This window comes from Henckelia pumila, chromosome 4 (genome assembly GCF_033568475.1).
Source record: "Henckelia pumila isolate YLH828 chromosome 4, ASM3356847v2, whole genome shotgun sequence".
In the NCBI taxonomy this organism is placed as follows: Eukaryota; Viridiplantae; Streptophyta; class Magnoliopsida; order Lamiales; family Gesneriaceae; genus Henckelia; species Henckelia pumila.
In genome coordinates, this window is record NC_133123.1 from 115902038 (window position 1) to 115909604 (window position 7567).

Sequence of the window (7567 nt, forward strand, 5' to 3'; positions counted from 1 at the left end):
TAGTTAAATTTAAAGAGTTAAATTTAATGAACAAAGAAGTTGGACTTCTTATTTAAGAGTAGAGGAGTAAGATTTCCTAAAATGACATAGGGATGGGCATTTTTGGAAATCACTGAATTCGGATTCAGAAAAATTTATCTTGACTTTAAAAGGTGCAGAAATGGTTTCTGTGCACATTGGTGAAATCGGTTTATCAATCGGAGTCATGATGAATTTTATATTAATTTCTGAACATGCGGGCTTTGCTTGTCGGGCTTGAACTTATGACTAATGGGCCCTAAACTGTTAGCGGCCTACATTATAAATAAGTTATTGCAGTACAGAAATTACACACAACAGGTCACAAAATTTTCGAAAAACCCTAGTATTTTTCCTCTGAAGTGGCCGCCCCCTTTTCCCCTCTGCTCGGTAAAATCCAGTCTGTGAATTTTGAATTACAGTCTGGTTTAACGGATCAAATTCGTTAATCTCTTCGTAGAAACTTCTAATAGATTTTCTAGTGCAATCTATCAGAGGGATTAATTATCCGTTCGTGGACCTGATTGAAGAACAGTTTGTCCATCAGTTCCAGGGATATACAACAAGAGCAGAGTAATCTGTTGGTGTCCATAATCTCGCTTCGAGATTGTAGGTAAAAATTTATAATAGTTATTTAATTTTTACACACACAATTTAATCGTATGGTTTTGATACCCATTATGGAATCGTTCCATATAAAATTTTTAAACTTCCGCTGCACCGGGTATCAATTCTGATTGATCTGATCGCCGCGTTCTACAACAGCGGTATTAGAGCCAGGTTGCTCAGATCAAGCGATTAAATTAATCGATTGTACAAAAAATTTTTAAGCCTCGGTTTTTGAAACAAAATAAATATTTTAAAAATTAAAAATTTTTTTTCGGGCAAAACCAGGGCAGCGATCCGGGCAGCGATTGGATCGCTGCCCGGGGGGAAGCGATGGTCGCTGCCCTAGGGGCAGCCGGGCTGCCCGGCCCGAGCCCTTTGGGGCGCGGGCAGCCCGGGAATGTCCCGGGCGGCCCGCAAAAAATTAGGCAGCCCGGGAATGTCCCGGGCGGCCCGCGAAAAATTAATTTTTTTTAATTTTTAAATTAAATTTTAATATGTTAAAATTTTATTTTTGGTCCGATCGAAAATTGTTTTTGATTGGTCCACGAGGCGTCGGATCGAATTGTTCGAGTCCGAAAATTTTAAAATTGATTTTTGGATAAATTTGAATTTTTGGAAAATTTAAATATTTTATCCGTTAAATTGAATTTTGAAATTAATTATTTTTGGTACAATTGATGATAAGATATGATCTTATGGATATATTGAGTAAAATATGATTTTATGTATAAAATTGGATTTTATAGATAAAATATGATTTTATTTGATAAAAAGATAAAATATGATTTTGTATGTAAAATAAGATTTTATATATGAAATATGATTTTATCCTTTTAATTTAAATTGCCATTGCATGTTATCCAATAAATTAATTTTGAATTAAATGTTATTGGATAAGGATGATCGATTGCCATGACCAATTTTGTAGGTGTATGTTAGGAATTTACATTTGTTTTTATTGTTGTTGGATTTATTAATGGGCCTGGTTTATGGCCCAATATGAATTGTCATATGTAATAAAAGTAGGCTTGGTTTATGGCCCGTTCCCACCCCTTAAAAATGTATCCCCTACTTGTCATTGTTATTTATTGTAAATACATTAGATTTAGTGGGAGATGAAGATTTGAAGACGGTGGTGGGCCCAGCAGACAATAAAGACAGAAAAAATGTAAATTGGAAGCACAATGTAATAGGATTGCATTGCATACTGCATATTACCTAGGATTGGACTAAGACTCGTGATTGGCAACCACGGGTCGATTAGAAATGGAATCGATCATCCTATATAATATGTGATATTATTGTTGTATGCATGTTTTAGACAAAATTGTGTGAATCCGGCAAGCATACAAAATTTTAAAAATGATGAGACAAATTTTCAAAATTAAAATCTCTCATTTTAAATATGATTTAAATTGATATCAAGATAAATAAATGAAATTTAAATTTGTTTAAATGTTCCTACCTTCCATCAACGATCAATGTATGAGATGCTACCCGCGGATACGGTCCGGCTCATATTATTGGGGGGGCCCGTTCGTCGAAAAGCTGTACATTGGATCGACACATGTTGTAAGTTGGGTGGAACTCCCATGGGATCGGCTTATATTATTGGGGGATCCACATGGCGACTGTCCATCACAACTTAATATTGATGGGTCATCTTGACATGTCACAATAAACGGCGTCATATTATTGGGCCCTTATTGGACATGAGGTAAAAACGTGGAGGTTGCTTTGGAAGAAATTGGGCTCTACCTTTTGAAAATTATGGTTGGCTGATATTATTCGGGACCATAGTTTGTCAATTGGACTCCATGTTCTCACTAAGGAAAACATTTTCCCGTTTTCACTAGAGGGTAGTGAAATCGTTAAAATAGTGGAAGTGAGATTCATAAAATAAATTTCGCCTATTTTATGTCTTAGTAAATTACTTAAACAATCACTGATATTTGTCTGTTTCTTTTCAGTATTTCATAAAGATGAATTTGCGTAATCCACTTTTCTCGATCCTCGAACAAAATAAATTGACTGGCGCAAACTATACAGAATGGTTCCGTAAGTTGAAGATTGTCTTGACTTCGGAGAAGATGCTCTACGTGTTAGAAAAATCTCCTACGAAGAAAGCACCAGCTGACATAAGTCCGGAAGAGTTAGCCAAACTTGATACATGGTGGGACCATGATATCAAGGCCAAATGCTATATGCAAGCCTCGATGTCTGATGAACTCCAGAGGCAATTTGAGGACACCGTGAATGCTGCTGACATTAACGTACAACTCAAGGAACTTTTTGGGGCTCAATCGAGGGCTGAAAGGTTCGCTACTGTAAAGGAGCTAATGACGTGTCGCATGCGTGAAGGGACTTCGGTCCGTGATCATGGGGTACGATTGATTTGGCTCATACAAAAGTTGGTAACGACTTACTACTTCTATCTCTTCCTTCTTCGTTTGACGGATTTGTGGTGAATTTCAATATGAACAAGATAGAGGCCTCCCTTGAAGAGATGGTCAATATGCTTGTGACATATGAATCCACATTAAAGAAGGATAAACCGGCTTTCTTGGTGGGCTCCTCTTCTTCTGCTAAGAAGGGGCCAAGTACAAAGGGTAAGAAACGTTCTGCCCCACCCAAGAAAATCGAACCCGAGAAGAAGTACAAGACAAAGGCTTCAAACATGGAAAAATCCAAGGATGTTTGCCATTACTGCAAGAAGCCCGGTCATTGGAAGCGTAACTGCAAGGAATATCTAGAGAAGTTGCGAACTGCGAAGGGTATGTTCTACATTAAAATAAATGTTTCACTTAATACTACTTCTTGGGTATTGGATACCGGATGTGGATCTCACATTTGCAATGATTTGCAGGTGATGACAAGAAGTCGCAGGCTTAGAATGGGTGAGACCCAGCTGAGGCTCGGAAATGGTTCCAGAGTTGAAGCTAAAGCTGTGGGAGATATTTATTTAATTTTGCAGAACGGTTTTAAGTTACTTTTGAGAGATGTTTTATTTGTTACGGATTTGATTAAAAACATTATTTCTGTTTCTATGCTTGATAGAGATGGTTATTCTTGCAATTTTGTGAATGGGATTTGCAATATTTACAAGAATGAATGTTTGATTGGAAATGGACAACTTGAAAATGATCTATATAACTTAAAACTAAAAGACGTTCCAATAAATTATGTTGATAAACCGGCAACAACAAACAAAAGAAAAATCGATAGCCAAAACCCGGCAAACCTATGGCATGCTAGGTTAGGTCATATTTCCTCAAGGAGGATGAACAAGCTAGTGGGAGAGGGCATGTTTGATATGTCTGATATTAACTCTCTACCTACTTGTGAATCCTGCCTGAAAGGAAAAATGACTAAATCTCCTTTTAAGGGGAAACCTGAGCGTAGTCAAAATCTGTTGGATTTGATCCATACAGATGTTTGTGGACCATTTAGAGTTGGTACTCAATATGGCCACACCTACTTCATTACCTTTACTGATGATTATTCTAGGTATGGGTATTTATATTTAATGAAATATAAGTCTGAAGCATTTGAAAAGTTCAAAGAATTCAAGGCTGAAGTAGAAAACAAGCTAGGTAAAAGTATTAAAGTACTTCGATCGGATCGAGGTGGAGAATACTTAAGTACCGAGTTTTTGGACTATCTGAAAGAGAATGGGATTCTCTCTCAGTGGACTCCTCCTATGACACCACAGCTGAATGGTGTATCGGAGCGTCGTAATCGAACTTTGTTGGACATGGTTCGATCCATGATGAGCTTCACTGAGCTTCCACCTTCGTTTTGGGGCTATGCGCTTGAAACGGCGGTATTGTTGTTGAACAACGTCCACACTAAAGCAGTGGACAAAACACCATACAAGTTGGATAGTCGATCCACCTTATGTTATTTGTAGGGTATCCGAAGAATTCAATCGGATATTATTTCTATTATCCTGCTGAAACAAAGGTGTTTGTTTCAAGGAATGCCACCTTCTTGGAGAAGGAGTTCTTATTGGATAAGAAAGGCGAGATGATGGAACTCGAAGAAATTCGAGAAGAACCCGAAATACAAAATAATGATCCTACACCTCAGGAACCATTGATAGACACGCCTGTACCTAGAAGATCCGAGAGGACTTCTAGACCTCCTATTCGATATGGTCTTCTTCTTGAAGGGGATCAAGATGAACCCGATGTTGGATGTGATCCAAGAAACTTCAAGGAAGCAATTTCTGATGCGGATTCAAATTTATGGCTTGAAGCTATGCAGTCGGAAATAGATTCGATGCATACAAACCAAGTTTGGTCTTTAGTAGATCCTCCCGATGGAATTGTTCCAATAGGGTGTAAATGGATCTACAAGAGAAAGCTTGGGCCTGATGGTAAGGTATTGACCTACAAGGCGCGATTGGTGGCGAAAGGTTATACTCAAAGACAAGGAGTTGACTATGATGAAACTTTTTCACCAGTTGCAATGTTCAAGTCCATAAGAATCCTTATTGACATAGCTGCTTGGTATGACTATGAGATATGACAAATGGATGTGAAGACTTCTTTTCTTAATGGAGACATTAAGGAAGAAATCTATATGACGCAGCCTGAGGGATACACATCCATGGGAAGCGAGCATAAGGTATGCAAGCTTCAGAGATCAATCTATGGTCTAAAACAAGCATCAAGAAGTTGGAACCAGAAATTTGATGAAACAATAAAGGATTTTGGTTTCATCAAGAACCCGGAGGAACCATGCGTGTACAAGAAAGTAGTTAAGGATGCTGTGACATTCTTAGTACTTTATGTTGATGACATCCTACTCATTGGGAATGATGTAGGGATGTTGCAGTCAACAAAGATATGGTTATCAGGTAGATTTTTGATGAAGGATTTGGGTGAGGCATCCTATATTCTAGGGATACAGATCTATAGACATAGATCTAAGAGAATGATAGGACTCACTCAATCAACCTACATCGACACCATATTGAAACGGTTTTCAATGGATGGGTCCAAGAGAGGACATCTACCCATGTGTCATGGAGTTTCTCTATCCAAGTCTATGTGTCCCAAGACTGATGAAGAGATAGAGAAAATGACACATGTACCATATGCGTCAGCCATAGGTAGTATCATGTATGGGATGATATCTACCAGACCGGATGTAGCATTTGCTCTGAGTGTCACGAGCAGATATCAAGCTAATCCCGGTCAAATGCATTGGAAAGCCGTGAAGGACATTCTTAAGTACTTACGAAGGACTAAGAATATGTTCATGGTATATGGAGGAAGAGAACTAAAATTGGAAGGCTATACCGACTCTAGCTTCCAGAGTGACGTGGATGACTCGAAGTCAACCTCTGGATTTGTGTTCATGCTCAATGGCGGTGCTGTCTCTTGGAAGAGTTCCAAGCAGGACACCACAGCGGATTCCACCACTGAGGCAGAATACATTGCAGCATCAGCTGCTGCTAAAGAGGCCGTTTGGATGAGGAATTTCGTCCAAGAGTTGGGCGTCATTCCTGAAGTTGTTGGTCCAGTCCCGGTGTACTGTGACAACACGGGTGCCGTTGCTCAGGCAAAGGAACCAAAGTCTCATCAAAGATCCAAACACGTACTAAGGAAATACCACATCATCCGGGAGATTGTGGAAAGAGGAGACATCACTGTCGAAAGAGTGGCCTCTGCAGACAATATCGCTGATCCACTTACTAAGCCCTTGCCAGGACCATTATTTGACAAACATCGCGAAGCAATGGGTCTATGTAGTATGACTAGTTGGCTTTAGGGCAAGTGGGAGATTGAAAGAGTAGGTGCCCGGTGAGCCAACTTGTGGCTAAGGGCTTTGATGACTCTTTGTATAAACAATCTTTTGTTTAATATAATTTACACTTTTATTAATGGCAATGACTTTATCTTTCTTCATATTGTTATATTGTGATATACTATTGTTGTTTTGATAAAGACCTTGAATATACTATAGTGTATGTAAGATGTGGTTGAACATAGGGATGTCTATCATGAAACACATCTTATAGTCACTGTATATTCTAAACTGTTCCTAGTCGATTGAGCCGTCCGATAATAAGGATAAGGATCGCTCGAGTTTGAGACTAGCATTTGAGATGCTGAGTACCATGTTTCATTGGTAAGGAACATAGAGATGTTCGAAGCATGCAAATAGATATTCATACGATGAATGATCGAACTACCCTATCCGGATTTTCCAAGTGGTTATCACTTATCGAGTGGATAAAGTCCGCGGTTTTGGTTGTACACCATTAGTCCTTACTACTTGAAACATCATTGAGACTCTATATGCTAGTACTGTGCTTTGACTCGTTTACCGACTCTATTGGGGTCATCAGGTGTCGGGATTGGGTACAGTTACAACACATATAGGAGTCGATGCTTTGTTGTCAAGGATTCACCACATACTTGTGAGTGTGGATATCCTATGCGATCTGAGGAGATATTAGTGTGACGAATCTCTGGCCAGAGTACATGATGTGTTTTAAGAAATGGTTTCTTAGTAACACATGCGATGTCACTATTTGATCTTCAAGATTTATTTCATAGTTATCGAATCTCGAACGACTCTCGATATACCAATGGTTGTTGATTCGATCGGGATATATGGATGAAGGGACCGTACTGTACGCTAACCAAAATCTATTGGTTCTTGCAGGCACTATCAGTGATACCTAGGGAATCATGGGGCGATGTTGCTAGGCGCTCTTACCATGATTCGATGGGCAAGTCGGAAATTGTTGTTCCGAGTCACAAGGAGTTGTGAGCCCACGGCTAGCTGTATCCCTGAACCATTGAGGGTCACACAGAGTAATGGTTTTTTAATCCCCGTTGAGATAGATAAATTTAAAGAGTTAAATTTAATGAACAAAGAAGTTGGACTTCTTATTTAAGAGTAGAGGAGTAAGATTTCCTAAAAT